The sequence below is a fragment of the Bombina bombina genome, chromosome 6 (genome assembly GCF_027579735.1).
Source record: "Bombina bombina isolate aBomBom1 chromosome 6, aBomBom1.pri, whole genome shotgun sequence".
In the NCBI taxonomy this organism is placed as follows: Eukaryota; Metazoa; Chordata; class Amphibia; order Anura; family Bombinatoridae; genus Bombina; species Bombina bombina.
Window position 1 is genome coordinate 806,244,403 of NC_069504.1, and position 21,227 is coordinate 806,265,629.

The following is a 21,227-nucleotide window of genomic DNA, read 5'->3' on the forward strand; positions in this document are numbered from 1 at the left end:
TACTGCCCAAAAGCAGCAGTCAGGGAAGGAAGTCTTAAAGGGATAGTGACATTAGGCTGAGATATGTTACAGGACCACAGGACATGGTTCCAGTAATCCATGTCCTTAGTCTGCTTGTCTTCAGCAAACTGTTTGCAGGCTTTCTTGTGCATCATCTTTAGAAGAAGCTCCCTTCTGAGACGACAGCCATGCAGACCAATTTGATGCAGTGTGCGGCGTATGGTCTGAGCACTGACAGGCTGACCCCCCACCCCTTCAACCTCTGCAGCAATGCTTTCAGCACTCATACGTCTGTTTCCCAACTACAACCTCTGGATATAACTCTGAGCACGTGCACTCAACTTCTTTGGTCGACAATGGCGAGGCCTGTTCTGAGTGGAACCTGTCCTGTGAAACCGCTGTATGGTCTTGCCCACCGTGCTGCAGCTCAGCTTCAGGGTCTTGGCAATCTTCTTATAGCCTAGGCCATCTTTATGTAGAGCAGCAATTCTTTTTTTCAGATCCTCAGAGTTCTTTGCCATGAGGTGCCATGTTGAACTTCCAGTGACCAGTATGAGAGAGTGTGAGAGCGATAACACCAAATTTAACACACCTGCTCCCCATTCACACCTGAGACCTTATAACACTAACGAGTCACATGACACCGGGGAGGGAAAAATGGCTTATTGGGCTCAATTTGGACATTTCCACTTAGGGGTGTACTCACTTTTGTTGCCAACAGTTTAGATATTAATGGCTGTGTGTTGAGTTATTTTGAGGGGACAGCAAATTTACATTGTTATACAGGCTGTAAACTCACTACTTTACATTGTAGCAAAGTGTCATTTCTTCAGTGTTGTCACATGAAAAGATATAATAAAATATTTACAAAAATGTGAGGGGTGTACTCACTTCTGTGAGATACTGTATATATAATATAAAAACTAAATTTATGCTTACCTGATAAATTGATTTCTTCTATGGTAAGATGAGTCCACGGATTCATCCATTACTTGTGGGATATTATCCTTCCCTACAGGAAGTGGCAAAGAGCACCACAGCAGAGCTGTCTATATAGCTCCTCCCTTAGCTCCACCCCCCAGTCATTCGACCGAAGGTACAGGAAGAAAAAGGAGAAACTACAAGGGCAGAGGTTACTGAGTTTAAATCAAAAAATATAATCTGTCTTAAAATGACAGGGCGGGCCGTGGACTTGTCTTACCATAGAAGAAATCAATTTATCAGGTAAGCATAAATTTAGTTTTCTTCTATAAAGGTAAGACGAGTCCACGGATTCATCCATTACTTGTGGGATACAATACCAAAGCTACAGGACACGGATGAACGGGAGGGACAAGACAGATGTTTAAACAGAAGGCACCACTGCTTGAAGAACTTTTCTCCCAAAAACAGCCTCCGAAGAAGCAAAGGTATAAAATTTGTAAAATTTTGAAAAGGTATGAAGCGAAGACCAAGTCGCAGCCTCACAAATCTGTTCAACAGAAGCATCATTTTTAAAAGCCCATGTGGAAGCCACCGCTGTAGTAGAGTGAGCTGTAATTCTTTCAGGAGGCTGCTGTCCAGCAGTCTCTTATGCAACAAACGGATGATGCTTTTTAGCCAAAAGGCAAGAGAGGTAGCCGTAGCTTTTTGACCCCTACTTTTTCCAGAATAGACAACAAACAAAGAAGATGTTTGACGAAAATCTTTGGTCGCTTGCAAGTAAAACTTTAATGCACGAACCACATCCAAGTTGTGCAATAGACCCTCCTTCTTAGAGGAAGGATTAGGACACAGAGAAGGAACAACAATTTCCTGATTAATATTCTTATTAGAAACAACCTTAGGAAGGAATCCAGGTTTGGTATGCAGAACCACCTTATCAGCATGGAAAACAAGAAAAGGCGAGTCGCATTGCAAAGCTCTAGGATTACTGCTTACCCTTACCCTCCTGGGTATAATGTCAGCCTTTCTGAAATACACAGTCTCTCCAGAAAAAATATGACTGAACATACCTCATTGCTTGCATAGCATGAAACCGTTCCTCACACTGAAGTTTCCTGTACTCCTCAGCCTCTGTGGGAACAGCAATGGACCTTAGTTACAAATGCTAAGATCATCATCCTCCAGGCAGCAGTCTTCATCCATCTGCTGCCTGAGAGTAAATAGTACAAACCGGTACCATTTAAAATAACAAACTCTTGCTTGAAGAAATTAAAAACTAATATTTTATCACCTCTTTCACTTTACCCTTCCTAGTACTTAGAGTAGGCAAAGAGAATGACTGGGGGTGGAGCTAAGGGAGGAGCTATATAGACAGCTCTGCTGTGGTGCTCTTTGCCACTTCCTGTAGGGAAGGATAATATCCCACAAGTAATGGATGAATCCGTGGACTTGTCTTACCTTTTATAGAAGAAAGAACTGCTTGCACGCTCTGGATTTCTTCAAAAATGTTTTAATCAAACAGACCTGTGTTTTAATCAAACACACACACACACACACAGACACACACACACATTATATCCATGTCCAGTCAAATACCTTGTCATATACCATATATATTTAACCCTTATAAAATGCTTTTATTAATATTTATGTAAATCATCTTTTTTCAGAAACTGTATATATGATTGTAACACTTAATTGAAATGTATTTATGTTGTGCTTGGTGCACATTCTTTTTTACCCCTTACACTTTTTTCTAGGTCTTCAGTTGTGCTAACCCGAAGAGCGCAAATTCTGTATGCACTCGAGTGCACTCGTTTACTTTCAGCTTGTAATACACATGCAAGTTAACGTTCTCGCAATATCTCTTATCACGACCCACACTAACTTTAGCACTCTGCTTATAATCTAGGCCTATGTTCTTGCTGAGAAAAGAACAAACATTTGGAACATGAGTCTTTAATGCTCATTTACAAACCAAATACTTTAATTAATTCTGCAAGGTAAGCAAAAAATCTAACTCATTCCTTAAAGTGATTGCAACTTTAGTCAATAGGTTGTCAGTTTACTATTAAACAGTATCAAATTATTAATCCCATTTGTTGTAAATCCTAAAAAAAATCTGCATGCGAAGAGAGAAGCGCTCTACCAGGAACGGACAACAGCTCATCAGCTAGTTCTATGGCGATTTACCACCCGGAAGCAGCCTCTTTTAGACCAGTGTGCTTTTCACAGAGGAAAAATTTCCTGAAGTATATCAGTCTGATCCTGCCAAGTAAGGTCATTCCAGCCCTGAAATACCAGGCAATTCTCCTCTGAACAAGGAACATGACAACCCCAGACAATCGTTTCGGCCTCCTATGGGCCTCGTCAGTGAGGTGCAGCAACATTCCTCTAAGCACATAGGAGGCCGAAACGATCATCTGGGGTTGTCATGTTCCTTGTTCAGAGGAGAATTGCGTGGTATTTCGGGGCTGGACTGACCTTTCTTGGTGGAATCAGACTGATATACTACACAAAAGTTTTCCTCTGTGAAAAGCACACTGGTCTAAAAGAAGCTGCTTCCGGGTGGTAAATTGCCATAGAACTAGCTAATGAGCTGTTGTTCGTTCCTGGTAGAGCGCTTCTCTCTTTGTATGCAAATTAATATGACCCTAGGGAGGTCTCCCTATGGGTGATGGGAGAAACCAGACGTGGACTCCTTGCCCAGTGTGCTTAGAGGAATGTGGCTGCACCTCACTGACGAGGCCCATAGGAGGCCGAAACGATCGTCTGGGGTTGTCATGTTCCTTGTTCAGAGGAGAATTGCCTGGTATTTCGGGGCTGGACTGACCTTACTTGGCGGGATCAGACTGATATACTACAGGAAAGTTTTCCTCTGTGAAAAGCACACTGGTCTAAAAGAGGCTGCTCCTGGGTGGTAAATCGCCATAGAACTAATGAGCTGTTGTTCGTTCCTGGTAGAGCGCTTCTCTCTTTGTATGCCTAAAAAAAATCCCACCATAGTGAGACAAATGACAAATACAAAGAAGAATTGGGTTTCCATCAATGTAATTGATATAAGGTGTATTTATCTAGGGCTAGATTACGAGTGATGCGCTAATAGTTATGTGCGAGTGAAAAGGTGTTTATCACGGGCATTACAAGTTGAAAGTAAATGCGATTGCTTGAGCGCAATTGAAGTTATCACACGTCAGGTTAGCGTGACCTCATTGCTTAAAAATACATTACAAAGTACAGTTACCATCATAAAAACACAATCTAATGAAAATAATGTTAAAAAAAATTGCACAAAAAAGTTATAAGGACTCAAAGATATGAGGTCTCAGGTGTTAGAAAAAAAGGCATAAACTGTACAAACATATATTATATATATGTGTTTGTGTGTGCATATGTATTTATATGTGTATATATCTATTTACAGACATATATACACATATAAACACATAAATACATATGTATACATATATAGACATATTTAAATGTTATAGTGTGTATCTACTGTAAATATTTCACATTCCAATATTTTGCACATAGCAGAATATGTTCTAATTGTTTATAAACAGATATTCTTATCTATATGTGTATTTATCTATACCTATATATAATTATACAGATATATATTGCACTAAAATACCATAACATATATGTAGAAATATGTATTTATGAATAAATGGAACATATTCTAATATGTAAAAAACATTGGAATGTGAAATATTCATATTTTCATGTTGGGTTAGCACACTTGAGAATATGCAATGCGGTTTGGGCGCGAGTAGAGTGTTTTTCCCCAACTTTTTTTGCTCCATTGAATTCTATGGGGTAATAGGTTATTGTGCGTGCAATATTGTAAGTTCAGCTTCTTACACTCGTCGGGTTAGGGCGTTTGAAAACAGTTTACTTTCAACTTTAATACGACCACAACCTAACGCAAGCAAAAATCATTAAACACAACATTTTATCACCTGGGTGCTAATATGATTTGAGTGTTTTTTATGTTTTATTTTTTTAAATATATATTTTTTTAACTTTTTATTTTTTTAAGATCCCCAAGACTTATACCGTTGGGAAGATTACCTTTCCAACGGTGGGTCTTGGGGGTCTGTAGCTGCTTAGATGCCTGAGATACAGGTTTCTAAGCAGCATGCCCCCTTTCTCCCTTTCAATAAAGTTGCGCAGTGACGTCATCACGTCATTGCGCATGATGTCACCACGTAAAACGTGAAGCCCCGGCGATGCCTGTCACTATACAGGCCTGATCGCCGAAGGAGTGGGTGGGTTGGAGAGTGCTAGCAATGGGTAATTAAGGGATTATCTATCTTTTAAAACAACACAAATTTTGGTGTTGACTGTCCCTTTAATGATTCAGTATTGAATATTTTATTGAAGACCCATTAAAATAAGCAACATTTCGGGGTGAACCTGTTAGTCATGCTCGGGGTTCACCCCAAAACGTCGCTTATTTCTCCTGTTAAGTGTAGTCAGTCCACGGGTCATCCATTACTTATGGGATTATAACTCCTCCCTAACAGGAAGTGCAAGAGGATCACCCAAGCAGAGCTGCTATATAGCTCCTCCCCTCTACGTCATATCCAGTCATTCTCTTGCACCTAACTAAAGATAGGACGTGTGAGAGGACTGTGGTGTGTTAAACTTAGTTTTTATTTCTTCAATCAAAAGTTTGTTATTTTAAACGGCACCGGAGTGTGTTGTTTGTTCTCAGGCAGCATTAGAAGAAGAATCTACCTGAGTTTGTCTATGATCTTAGCGGTCGTAACTAAGATCCACTTGCTGTTCTCGGCCATTCTGAGGAGTGAGGTAACTTCAGAACAGGGGATAGCATGCAGGGCCCACCTGCAAGGAGGTATGTGCAGTAAATTATTTTCTAAGGAATGGAATTGACTGAGAAAATACTGCTAATACCGATGTAATGTAAGTGCAGCCTTAAATGCAGTAGTAGCGACTGGTATCAGGCTGATATGTATGTATTTATACTCTGAGGTATTTCTGGGGAATGGAATTTCACTAAGAAAATACTGTCAATATTAAAGTAATATTTGAGCCTGCACTGCAGTGAAAGCGACTAGCAGCAGGCTTATTAATAACACTTCATAATTTTCAATTTTTAAAACGTTTACTGGCATGTTAATCGTTTTTTCTGAGGTACTTGGTGATAAAACTTTATGGGCATGATTTTTACCACATGGCTGTCGTTTTTTTCTGAATAAAAACAGTTTACTGAGCTTCCCCACTGTTGTAATATGAGTGGGAGGGGCCTATTTTAGCGCTTTATTGCGCAGAAAAAATGTTGTCACAGTCTTCCTATTTCTTCCTCCATGATCCAGGACGTCTCTACAGAGCCCAGGGGTCTCCAAAACTAGTTTTGAGGGAGGTAATCAGTCACAGCAGACCTGTGACAGTGTGTTTGACTGTGATAAAAACGTTTATTATTTCAACTGTTATCCGTTTTGGGTATTAAGGGGTTAATCATCCTTTTGCTGGTGGGTGCAATCCTCTGCTAACTTTATACATTTTCTGTTAAAATTTGGTTGTTTTAACATATTTGGTTCATTGTTAATTCAACTGTGTCACATTTTTATGTTTTCTTAAAAGCGCAGTAGCGTTTTTTTTTTTTTATATAGCTTGTAAATTTATTTAAAAGTTTTTTTCCAAGCTTGCTAGTGTTATTGCTAGTCTGTTTAAACATGTCTGACACAAATGAATCTGTTTGTTCACTATGTTTAAAGGCCAATGTGGAGCCCAATAGAAATTTGTGCACTCAATGTATAGATGTTACTTTGAATAAAAGTCAAACTTTATATGTTAAAAAAATATCACCAGACAACGAGGGGGAAGTTATGCCGACTAACTCTCCTCACGTGTCAGTACCTTCGCCTCCCGCTCAGGAGGTGCGTGATATTGTGGCACCAAGTACATCAGGGCGGCCCATACAAATCACTTTGCAAGACATGGCTAATGTTATGACTGAAGTACTATCTAAATTGCCAGAATTAAGAGGTAAACGCGATCACTCTGGGGTAAGAACAGAGTGCGCTGATAATAATAGAGCCATGTCTGATACTGCGTCACAATTTGCAGAACATGAGGACGGAGAGCTTCATTCTGTGGGTGACGGATCTGATCCAAGTAAACTGGATTCAGACATTTCAAATTTTAAATTTAAGCTTGAGAACCTCCGTGTATTACTAGGGGAGGTATTAGCGGCTCTGAATGATTGTAACACGGTTGCAATTCCAGAGAAAGTATGTAGGCTGGATAAATATTTTGCGGTACCGGCGTGTACTGACGTTTTTCCTATACCTAAAAGGCTTACAGAAATTGTTAACAAGGAGTGGGATAGACCCGGTGTGCCCTTTTCTCCCCCTCCTATATTTAGAAAAATGTTTCCAATAGACGCCACCACACGGGACCTATGGCAGACGGTCCCTAAGGTGGAAGGAGCAGTTTCTACTCTGGCTAAGAGCACCACTATCCCGGTGGAGGATAGCTGTGCTTTTTCAGATCCAATGGATAAAAAGTTAGAGGGTTACCTTAAGAAAATGTTTGTTCAGCAAGGTTTTATATTACAACCCCTTGCATGCATCGCGCCTGTCACTGCTGCGGCGGCATTCTGGTTTGAGCTTGGGTGATCCTCTTGCACTTCCTGTTAGGGAGGAGTTATAATCCCATAAGTAATGGATGACCCGTGGACTGACTACACTACAGGAGAAATGAATTTATCAGGTAAGCATAAATTATATTTTTAATGGGTCTTCAATAAAATATTCAATGATTTAAAGAATTACTGTGCTGGTGAATCGTGATATATTGAGTATTTATGGGGTATTGCAGTTAACCCCTACACCGTGCACAAGTTAAGTAGTGCTGTCTTCCCAACGTTGTGTGCCTTTAACGATTCAGACAGATAATGCAATTTTAAGCAACATTCCAATTTACTTCTATGATCTAAGTTGCTTTATTCTTTAGATATCCTTTGTTGAAGAAATAGCAATACACATGGGTAAGCTAATCACGCAAGGCATCTATGTGCTGCCACTAATCAGCAGCTACTAAGCCTATCTAGATATGCTTTTCAGCAAAGAATATCAAGAGAATGAAGTACATTGGATAATAGTAGTAAATTAGAAAATTGTTTAAAATTGAATGCTCTTTCCAAATCATGAAAGAAAAAAATGTAGGTTTCATGTCCTTTTTAATGCTCGAGCGGGAGCATTAAATAACTTGTAATCTGGCCCTTAATGTGTGAAATTCAAGATAACAGAAAAAGCCCTTTCATGGTCAATCAGAAATATTTAGAAATGCAGAGCCAGACCGGTAAATCAGACCATCCCTAGAAAATATTTAAATACCATACACTGTCCCTTTCAATTCTGGCAGCACATACTGCCTCACTCACTGGAACACAATAATGAGAATAACCAAGAACAAATGTTTTGCAACTAATTTGCTGATATGCTACTAAAATATCACGTGCTCCATCCCTGCAATGCAATACATAAACAATAACAATAGGGTGAGTTCCTTACAGGTATCACTGACAGTTAGTTGCTCCCTATCAATTTTATCCCCTACCTTATAAATTACAATCTCCCTTCATACTCTTTTGGTCTCAGGCTTAGGCCCCCGCCCTTAGTTATACCACCAGCACTAATAGCAAACCCTAGTATGGCAAGAATTCAGTCAGAGCAAGCAAATAGCTTACACAGCTACCGTTCAAGAGCTAAAAACTACTACTCCTGAAATTATTCTTTTTTCTTATTATTTTCTCTCTTTTCCTACCCTTACCCTATGTGGCACTTTCTACACCTCACATCTTTTTCCAATCTTGTGTTGTTTTCTCTGATTTTAATTTTGAACTTCTTCATAGTACATCAATTTATTGTATAAATCAGTTTTCTTTTCATGCCTTCACATAGTTTTCACATTACATTTATCCCTATATTGATTGTTCAAACTAACTTGAGGCAGCAAAGAGGCCTATCTCTAAATATAAACATATAGCTTCATTATTATCACCATTGTAATGTCAGCCTAACATGCTGCAGAATAGTGTACACCTGTTTCTAGGCAACAGGAAGCTTCACCAATGTGATGTCAGCAACATACTGCAGCATAGTATGTACACCTGTTTCTAGGCAACAGGAAGCTTCACCAATGTGATGTCATAGATTGCTGATAATGCTGTGGCTGTCAAATCTTCTAAGTCAGACAAACCAAAGCAGTGCAGGTGCAAGCAGCTCAAGGATTCTATCAGCAAATAGGTGAGGAAAACAAATGACTTATGATTTATTTTAACAAGAACTCAACTAATTGACATTTTAATCAAATCCATAACCAATGCCCTGACCATGTACATTCAACCTGTCACACTACTGAATATCTTTTCATGCTTGTACATTATTCATGAGATAAACACATTCCTCCACTGCCAATGCAGAATTGTATTTTTACATAGAGGTACAAATAGCTTATGTGATGTATGTCAGTTAGGATCATAACAATGGTATGTTGATATTTTCAATGTTGTTGTACAGTGACAGTGCAGCATTAATAACAAAGCATCAATATAATATTGCTTTTTTTCTGACTTGATGTGAAAGTCATCCAATATTTAATGCTGTTTATCAAGTCATTGCATTAGTTAGCAGCCCAGATAGAGGACTTGTACAAGTACAATTTGATATCCCTACATAAACCATTAACTAAGCTGGAAGGGCTTTTTTGCATTTTGTCATTAAATATAGGAATCACTCAATCAAATGACAAAGGTACATATTATCCATTAGGGATACAGTTTTAACCATATCATATTCTAATTTCTCAGCCATCATTACACATGGATAGGATTTTTTTCAGTGTGGAATACAGAGTTCACTACAGGTGCAAAGCCAGATCTTTGTGTGTTGCACTTTAACACTAATCTATCCAGCACTGAAAATAGCTGAATGCTGCTACTCTCTGCCATATTTTGGATTTGTATGACAAAAGAATATCCAATAAAGAATTTTGCACATACCTAGTTTTAAAGGTATATGCCATTGTTTACTTAATTACCTGCAGAACAACCTCTCATGTAAGAGAATCATCTACACATTTAAATAAAGACTATCATATTGCCTTATATATTGTGAGGGGCAAATCATAATTTTCTATAGATTTGTTTTCCATAGATTTATTGTACATTTCTGTCTTTACACTTGCTTTTTTAGTTTCTTCATATTTTCCCTTTCATATTTCAATTTCTCCCTCTTTTGATTATTCAACCTAATTTTATGAAGCAAAACTAACTTGTTGCATCAAAATAATTAAACTTGTTTCTAGGCAACAGAAAGCTTCACCAGTGTGATGTCATAGATTGCAGATCATGCTGTAATTGTCATATCTCTACTCCTGCTACAGCTGTGAGACACAGACAACTCTAAAGCAGGTGAAGTACAAGGTATTTCTTAACAAACATGTAGCATTATTATAAAGGGATGTAAATGTGAGATTTGTTTGCTTAGTGAAATGTTAATTAATCAACACCAAGGCACATGCAGATACTCACACCCATTTTACATATAAAACATAGAATAACACCATATGGGGATATATGTCTCTTTAGGCATCTGATATCCCTTTTCTTCTATTTCTATATCTTTCCATCATTATTTCTTCCTTTTAACTGCAAATTACTTTCTACTTATTTAACATGTTGCCATATGATTCCATTCATCCTCTAGTGCCATTTACACTCTCTGACAAGTCTTGTATCCTATTTCTACTATGTCAGATGTTTCTTATGCAAAAATCCCCACCATCTAATCAATAAAAAGCAATCTTCCCTCTTAGGAATGTTGTTTTTCTTACTCTGAGATACATTAAAGCATTTCTTGTTTAAAGCAGAGATTGTTGGCACAACTTTTATTAAAGGGACAGTATTCACTAATTTTCATATAACTGCATGTAATAGACACTACTATAAAGAAGAATATGCACAGATACTGATCTACAAACCCAGTAAAAAAAAACCTTTTAAAAACTTACTTAGAAGCTCCAAGTTTAGAATTGTTGATGAGGTTAGGCTTGGACACCCAGTGAAAGGGGCTGGGAAACCAGGAAGAGCAGACACTCTCCCCTCCCCCCCCCTTACTTGCATATTAAAAGACAGATTAGACAAACAGGAGCCAACAGTAGTCTGTAAACCCGTGTATAAATCTGATACTTTGGGATTTGGTTAGGAGTCTGAAAATCAGCACAATGTTATTAAAAAAATAAACAAAACTATACATTGTTACAGAAACACTACCAGATGGGCTTTATAAATAGATCATCTACAAAACATTTATGCAAAGAAAAATCTAATGTACAATGTCCCTTTAACTCAAGCAAATTTAGACCACATACTGCTTCAGTCATGTTTGTTTGACAAAATGCTTTGGTTGGTTGGTCGTACGATTGGTAGGTAGGTCGATCGGTAGGTAGACCAGTAGGTCGATCGTAGGTAGATCAGTAGGTCAATTGGTAGGTAGGTAGATTGGTAGGTAGATCGAAATGTAGGTAGGTGGATCAAAAGATAGATAGGTGGGTAGATAGGTAGTGATAGCTAATTTTATCAAGTTTTCTATTCTTATCATGACAAGCAGGACATGTAAATTGTGAATCTAGGAGGAACAAAGATTTCTGATCGAGGCATTCTTACAAGTAATTTATAAAGGTAAGGTAAGAAGAAAGGCTTCATTACCAAATACAGATAAAAGGTATGTTCATACATGTCACTGCTATGCCTTTATGTTAGTGTTTATATTCCTATTACTAGATTTACTCAAATTATGTATGAAATAGTTAGATATTATAGAAATGTCTTCAAAATGGCAGTTTGGAAAAATTTAAAAGTTGCACTGTTTAATATTATACAATCTAAAATGCTCACAATAAAAAGTAGTATCCACTGGAGGAACAAAAAGCACCATGAAACCAATCTCACATAGGTTCCATTTATTAAACTTCGGGCAGACAGAATTCACTACTGCAAATCCTGTACACAAGACATCTCTGTGAGCAGACAGCATATGCTGTCCCTATTTAACATTGTTTAAGCTTTGCACCAGCAATGCTTGTGTAATGACGCCCCATGCTCGTTGGCAGCCAATCAGCTGCTAGCAGGGGCTGTCAAGCATCCCTATCGGATTGGATCAGGATTATTTCAATTCACCACCTTTTAGGTGGCAGACAGGTTAAGTTGCAGCAGTCTTAAGACTGCTGCTACTGAACTATCATTTCAGGCGAGTCTGAAACGATGGGCCTCTGAAGCAGCAGTCATTGTTTGGTAAATGAGTATGCATGGTTAGGCTATCATATTAGATGGAAAGAGGTTTGCAAATTATTATTTGTAGCAGAAACATCTGATCACAGTAAATATGTATAGATATATATATAGCATTTGAATGATGGGATTCTATAGAATTACTATGCAAAATGAAACGTAACAATGTAGTAAAAATCTGAAAAGAACAGCATAATGCAATATGTAATTCCTTACTTAGATGTGTCTGCAGACTTGGAGCTTGACTACCCTACGTTTCTCCTACATGACCCGTTGAGCATTTTTTTTTACTTTTTCAAATTTTTGCAGTGGAGCTCAGTCTGTTTCATATCCTGTACTGGAATTCCATGTTTTTTTCTAGAGATCATTTTACATATAGAAGACGTATGCAGTGTTGTGAGAAAAAAACAACAGCAAATGTGAAATCTGACAACTGCTTAAGCAGCCAGATTTGCTTAATAAATCCTAATAGTTAAGGGGTAATAGATGGCACCTTTTACATGAGGACAAAGCTCAATAAATTAGCCTATTGTTCACATAAATAATTTTTATTTAAGCTGTTACAGATTTAATATATTTTATCAATTTTTACTGTGTTCAAAACTTCAATCCTCAACCTTACATCATCCTAGCTATTATGGTGTGCCCAGTGGCGTTCTGTTTTTAACAGAAAAAAAAATTATATATGAAATTCTAATCTACAGGTAACAATAATGGGGCATATTTATCAAGCTCTGTATGGTGCTTGAGGCCCCTTGTTTCCGGTGAGCCTTCAGGCTCGCCAGAAACAGAAGTTATCAAGAAGTTATGAAGCTGCGGTCTAAAGACCGCTGCTCCATAACTTGCCCGCCTGCTCTGAGGCGGCGGACAGAAATCAACCCGATCGAATTCGATCGGGTTGATTGACACCCCCTGCTAGCGGCCGATTGGTCGCAAATCTGCAGGGGGCGGGATTGCATCAGCAGTTCACCAGAACTGCTGGTGCAATGATAAATGCCGACAGCGTATGCTGTGGTCATTTAGCGATGTGCAGCGGACATGATGCGCTACTTCTTTTTCTATTAAATTATATATGATATTTCTCTTTCGATTTTTGATTAAAAACTTGTATTTTTTGTAAGGGAACAAGTATGGAAACATAGCAGAATGTCTGTATTTTGATATGCAACAATTGATTGTTTTTTTCTGGTTGAGTTACTTTTTGTTAGCCATCTTAAATTTGTATGATTAGATTCATTGAACCTCTCTGTGAAATGTTTAAATATTACTGAGATTGATAAAACTAAAAGTCCGTATAAGATGTGAATGCTCACAATAAAAAAAAAGAGTAGATTCCACCAGAGAGATTAGAAAGCATCATAAAACCAATCTCCTATAAAGTAGTCTTAATTATGCAATAATATGAGATGGAAAGGGATTTGCAAATTATTATTAGTAGCAGAAACATTTTGATCATTGTAAATATGAATAGATATATAGCATTTGAATGATAGGATTTTATGGAATAATTATTCAAAATTAAATTTAAAAATGTAGCAAAAACTCTGAAAAGAAAAGCATAATGCAATATGGCATTCCTAACTTAGATGTGTCTGCAGACTTGGAGCTTGACTACCCTACGTTTCTCCTACATGACCCGTTGAGCATTTTTTTTTACTTTTTAAATTTTTTGCAGTGGAGCTCAGTCTGTTGCATTTCATGTACTAGAATTCCATGTTTATTTTTTTTCTAGAGATGATTTTTTTTATATATAGAAGAAGTGTACAGTGTTGTGAGATAAAACAAACTGTAAATTTGAAAGCTGATAACTGCTTAAGCAGCCAGATTTGCTGAATCAACTCTAACAGTTAAGGGTTTATAGTTGCACCTATTACAAGGGGAAAAGTTTAATTAAATAAGCTTATTGTCCATATACAAAATTGTTCATTAACTTATCTCAAATTTTATATATTTAATTTATTTTTATTGTGATCAAAAATGTAATTCTTAGCCTTTCATCACCCTAGCGATTATGGTGTAACTAGTGGCATACCATTTTAACAGAAAAAAAAATGAGTTATATGAAATTCTAATCTACATGTAACAATAATATGTTCAAAGTTTCTAATGTCATTTGATAAATCTAAATTTGAAACCATTTTATTTGGCTAACAATAATACCAAAATCACGTTGCATCGATTGCTGAGCTTAATCAGGCATTTCAGTGTTAATGTTAGTTTACAACTCCTTCCAAATGTAATAACGCTCACCTATTGACATATAGTTTAAATACACTCAATAACATTTATTTATAAGAATTATTATTTTTATGTTTTTGCTTTTTCTAATATACATTCAATACAATGCAACTGTTTTAAACATGTACTGTTGGAAATATTCTATCTTTTGTCCCATTCTCCTTTCAATATACACCTTTAACCAATGCAGTTCTTAGTGAATACAGGAGTAATGTGTTATATCTATATGAATTATCTATCTCATGTCATATGTAGTACATACTCTTTCCAGAGTATAACATTCTGTGTCATACAGTACTAAACTTGTGTGTGTACTTGTTATTTAGCAGTTCTAGGTTTGGCTTGCAAAGATATCTTTAGGGTATTTTTCCAAAAAACCTAGAAAGTATATTGAATTTATTTTATTTCCTAACCTAAAAGTCACACTTCCCAGGGATGAGAATTATATTTGTGTGAGTAATAAATATTGTAAACTAAGCAGATGTAATGAAAGTTAGATAAGTAAATAGAAAGCTAAATTATGCCTTGGGATGGATGTTTGAAACTTGACCATACCTCAATTAAAAATCACATAGACATTGGAAAGATAGTATAAAGTTTCTAGGTTAAGCTTGTTATTTTGTTGTGGGTTTTGTACTTGATATTGTTAGATAGACAACATGCAAGTGATATGAATGTAGAATCTACAGATGAAAAATGGTAATGTTTAAGAAGTATTTTTTTATCTTCCACATAGAGTAATTTGATTTCTTTATATTTAAAAATTAAATATGATATTTCTCTTTCAATTTTGGATTACATTTTTTTTTTATATATTGGAGCAACTCAGTTACGCAAGTATAGAAACAAAACAGAATGTTTGTATTTTTATATGCAACAATTGATTATTTTTGCTGGTCAAGTTACTTTTTGGTAGCCATCTTAAATTATTATTATTAGATTCATTGAATTTCTCTGTGGAATATTTAAATATTACAGAGGTGTCTTGAAAATAGCAGTTTGGAATAATTTAAAAGTTGCAATTTTATCACAGCTGCACTGATTTTATATTATAAACGCTAAGATGTGAATGCTCAAGATAAAACAAGTAGATTCTCCTGGAGAGACTAGAAAGCATCAAGAAACTAGTTTCACATAAAGTAGTCATGATTAGGCAATTATAGATTTATAAATTATTATCAGTAGCAGAAACATTTTGATCATAGTAAATATGTATATCATTATATATATAAATGCTATACATAACATTTGAATGATGGGATTCTATGGAATAAATATTCAAAATGAAATTAAAAAATCTGAAAAGAAAAGCATAATGCAATATGTAATTCCTAACTTAGATGTGTCTGCAGACTTGGAGCTTGACTACCCTACGTTTCTCCTACATGACCCGTTGTGCTTTTTTTTTTTTTTACTTTTTCAATTTTTTTGCAGTGGAGCTCAGTCTGTTTCATATCCTGTACTGGAATTCCATGTTTTTTTTCTACAGATCATTTTACATATAGAAGCTGGTGATTTTTTTTTTTAAATTATTACAAATGTAATATATTTTATCTTTTTTTTTACTGTGATCAAAACTTAGATTTTCAGGCTTATATCATCCTAGCAACTATGATGTAACCAGTGGCATTCTATTTTTAACAGAAAAAAAATAATTATATAAATTTCTAATCTACATGTAACAATAATATGTTAAAAGTGTCTTATGTTATTTGATAAATCTAGCTTTGCAACTAATTTATTTGGCTAGAAATAATATTGAAATCACTTTGCACTGGTTTCTGAGCTTAATCAGACCTTTTAGTGTTAATGTTAGTTGTGCAGCTAAATGTAATAATGCCCTCCTAAAGATATTTTAAATACACTTAATAACATTTATTTATAAGAAATATGATTTTATCTTTTTGATTTATATAATATAAATGCAATGCAGCTATTATAAATATGTACTTGTTGGAAATATATATATATATATATATATATATATATCTTAACTTTGTCCAATTCTCCTTTCAATAAACACCATGCAGTTCTTAGTGAATATAGGAGTAATGTTTTATATTTCTATGTATTTAGCTATTTCATGTCATATGTAGTATATAAACCATTGAAAGTATAACATATTGTGTCATATAGTACAGAACTTTTTATTTGGCAGTACTAGGTTTGTCTTTCAAAGATATATTCTGGTTTTCTTTTTTTTCTGGAGAGCTTTAAAAGTAAATTCAATAACTTGAAGTATGAGTATTAATATATAATAAAAGTTAGACCATAGAGAAGTAAGCAGAATCGCTGTATTATGTCTAGGAATTAATGCTTCAAACATGACATTACCTCACTAAAACCACATAGATATCTGATTATATAACATTTCTAAGTAAAGCTGGATTTTTAGTTGTGCGTTTTGTACTTGATTTTGTACTTGATGGAGAATATGAAAGTGATATGAATGTAGAATCTACAGATAAAGACGATTTAAAACTCTAAGATGTGAACTCTCACAAATCAAGTAAATTCTCCTGAAAAAGTAATAAATTACTCCTGGTAGGCAATTATATTAGATGGAAAGAGATCTACAATTTATTATCAGTAGCAGAAACATTTTGATCATAGTAAAAATGTGTATATATATATGATAGGATTATATGGAATAAGTATTTAAAATTAAATTCAAAATGTAGTAAAAATCTGAAAAGAAAAGCATAATGCAATATGGCATTCCTAACATAGATGTGTTTGCAGACTTGGAGCTTGACTACCCTACGTTTCTCCTACATGACCCGTTGAGCATTTATATTTTTACTTTTTTTTTTAAAAAAAATTTGCAGTGGAGCTCAGTCTGTTGCATATCCTGCATTGGAATTCCATGTTTTTTTTTCAAGAGGTCATTTTACATATAGAAGACGTATACAGTGTTGTGACAAAAAAATAACTGTAAATGGGAAATCTGACAACTGCTTGAGCAGCCAGATTAGCTGAATTAACCCTGTCAGTGGGGGGCAATAGACGGCACCTATTGCAGGTAGACAAAGCTCATTAATAACAGGATTGTCCACGTACAGATTTTTTTAAAATTGTTTAAAATTTAATATATTTTATCATTTTTTACTGTGATCAAAACTTAAATGCTCAACCTTTTTGGGTTTATAAATTAAAAAAGCATGTAGATGAATTTCACTTCAGAGCTGCAATTTGCTGCCATTCTGCAGACGTATTCATGCCAGTGATTAGTTGCTATGCACATATGCTACTTCTAAATGGCTTATGGCGGTGTTTAGATCAAAACATAAGATCAGGAAAAGAAAAAAGCAGATCACACAGTTCTGAGACACAATAGACTTTTTACAGTTGATAGATGCATTTGAATCCTCCTTAAGATCCAGACATTCCATATCCTCAAAAAGTGATCTGAAAATATATCTCTAGGGCTGAATTATTATTTATTATGATTATTTAAATATGTATATCCAGCAAACTCTGAAATGTTACAATTTTATGTTCTTTTTGTAGAAGAATGGTTTGTGCTTTCGTAGTTTTGCTTGTTGCTTTCTATTTTCACAGATTACCGGTCTCCTAAATGGAGTTGGACACAACTAACTGAATCCTTCTACGGCAATTTGTATAACACCAAACATCATAACCGTGCACTGCAGATATCTTAGGCCTCCCTTTGAGTTGGTAAGTGCTATATGTATCTGCTCATTGGGATTGTGGGTGGTCTGTCTATAGCTTATCTTATAGATTTATTATTTTATTGTAATAACTAATAAAAAACGCACCAAGCAGTGGCTTTTACCTAATAAAAGTAATTATAATTTGTATTATTAATCATTTTAAAATGATTTTTTTAGATTGTATTTTTCTTCTAAACTTTATTTGTGCACTGTCCATTACTTCCTGTCACAACCCACAATGGGACTGGGTCTCTTGGTGTCATAAATATTATAGAGTAACATGAGCTGATTTACTATTTAGTGAATGTCAGAGAAACAGGAAGTTAGTTTATTGCCCATCCTGTTTGTTGGATTATATCATATCTCTTTGTTGGTTTATGTCATATGAGTTTACATCTCTGATATCAGATACACTTAATATTTTTATCTGGATATCAAATTATTGGGAGGCATTAACTCCCTTATTAAAAACAAGACAGTTTTAAAAACTCTTATGTCTACGTATAATGTTACATCTGCAATAAACCCATTTCACTCCTATTAAGCTTACAACAATAAATAACAGCTGAGTTTGTATATTTCCTCTCCTTATGATACACATGAGAGGCAGTCCTGTTGCAGGAAGTTGAACCACTTTCAACTAATCCCTGAGGTATGTACAGCAGGACATTTTATAACATTCTCTTGGCCTTTTAAAACATGGAGTGATTTAGACCTAATAGATTGGATCCTGGTTTCTGTAATACATTCTATACTAATTTCAAGTGAAGTTTTCAACATTATCTTAATGAACCAGTGGCAGTAAACAGATACAGTAGATCACCTTCTCTGATGAATTTAGACAACCGCATAATCTCACTACGATTACGGTATTAGTGAGTGCAATATAGGAATCTTTCTAAATAGTAGCACATATCACTGCTTGTACTATGACCAACTGCCAGTCAATCAAGCTATGAAATAATTCCATTAATTAAATAGCACCTTGTCATTTTCGTGAATGGTAGATTTGCCAATGCATTTAGCTAGGTTTTTCTGCTTAAAGGGATAGGAAAGTGAAAAAATAAACTTTGCAGGATTCAGATAGAGCATGTAATTTTAGACACTTTTAAATTCAATTCTATTTTCAATTGTTCTTTTTTCTCTTATTATCTCTTGTTGAAAAGGAATACGCACATATCCTACACTAGTGGTAGCTAGCTGCTGATTGGTACCTGCACACATTTGTCTATTGTGATTGGCTAACTATATGTGTTCAGCTAGCTGCCAGTAGTGCAGCGCTGTTCCTTTAGCAAAGCATAACAAAATAATGAAGAAAATTTGATAATAGAAGTAAATTGGAAAGTTGTTTAAAATTGTATGTTCTATCAAAATCACGAAAGAAAATGTTGGGGTTTTCTGTCCCTTTAAATAGCAGTATATTTAAAGTAATGTGTTAAAGGGACACTCAAGTCAAAATTAAACTTCATGATTCAGATAGAGCAGCAATTTTAAACAACTTTCCAATTTACTTCCATTAACAAAATGTGCACAGTCTTTTTATATTTATACTTTTTGATTTACCAACTCCTACTGAGCATGTGCAAGAATTCACAGAATATACGTATATGCATTTGTGATTGGCTGATGGCTGTCACATGATACAGGGGGAGTGGAAATAGATATAACTTTGCAATTTATTTAAAAAAAAATCTACTACTCATTTGAAGTGCTATTGCATTGTCTTCTTATCATGCATTTGTTGATTATGCAAATATACAGTGTTGACTGGTCCTTTAATTCTCCAAAACGGTTGAGATTGCCTATAAATTGTAGTTTAGCAAAGGCATAATATTTAATTTATTTTATTAAAGCTAATTTTTTAGATCACAGAAAGCAGCACTTATGAAGACAGTATTTTCTGATCTTACCTTTCATTTGCAGTTGTTAGTATTTTTCTTTTAATGTATATATCTATTTCTTTTTTCAGAGTCCCCAAAATCATTATACAGGACAAACAACAGGGCAACCATTGACCGAAAAAAGATAATAAGGACCAAACTTACCATAAAGATCAGCAATGCCAAAAGGGATCTAAAGAAAAACTATGTTTCACATGATTTTTAGTTCTTGAAGTTCTATCTTTTCTATATAGTCTTTACAAACATGACAACTTATTGATTTATTTATATTTTGTAATCCTAATTATTCACTTTTAGAGTTAAACAACAGAATTACATGAAGATACTTTGGGTGCATATATGTGGAATTGTTAATGTTAATGTTGTTAAAATTGTTTAAATTTGATTTATAAAAATAAAGTATAAAAAATAGCTTGTATACCTTTTTGTCTATTGAATACACATTCGAAAAATACAACTGTGAATTCTAATTTTCATAATGCATAACATTACGTATATGACAATCTCAAGGTGTTTGATATCCGTTTAACAAGTGCTTCACTGGGAACTTTCTAATGATATTAGCATGACACACTTTGAAATAGGCAAAATGCATATAATATTCAGTTATAATAAGCCACTTTAAGTTATTTTATAAAAAATGACAGAAAGGTGTAGGATCCTTATTGCTTGCTATCATATAAATGTAGTGCCTAAACTCACAAGAGTGCAGTTCAGATGCAAGGCGCAATCTCCCTTATAAATGACAATCAGCACATATGGCTAGAGAACAAGTGTAGCACTAAAATAACATCATTTATGTAAGAACTTACCTGATACATTCATTTATTTCATAGTGGCAAGAGTCCATGAGCTAGTGATATAGGAAATATACATTCCTACCAGGAGGGGGCAAAGTTTCCCAAACCTCAAAATGCCTATAAATACACCTCCCACCTCACTCATACCTTAGTTTAACGTGTAGCCAAGAAGTGAGGTGTAAAAGGAGTAAAAAGCATACAAAAAGAGGAACTGGAAAAAATAAAGTGCTTTATACAAAAAATCATAACCACAAAAAATAGGGTGGGTCTCATGGGCTCTTGCCAGTATGAAAGAAATTAATTTATCAGATAAGTTCTTACATAAATTATGTTTTCTTTCATGTAAGTGCCAAGAGTCCATGAG

The 21,227-nt window shown here is 35.2% G+C and overlaps 1 long non-coding RNA gene across 1 annotated transcript; it reads left to right on the forward strand.

Moving 5' to 3' along the window:
* The first annotated feature begins 16,500 nt into the window (after positions 1 to 16,500).
* LOC128663698 (uncharacterized) lies at positions 16,501 to 20,474 on the forward strand. The gene is made up of 2 exons (XR_008402895.1): positions 16,501 to 18,166; positions 20,132 to 20,474. It is a non-coding gene; the product is annotated as an uncharacterized LOC128663698 (long non-coding RNA).
* The last annotated feature ends 753 nt before the right edge of the window (positions 20,475 to 21,227 follow it).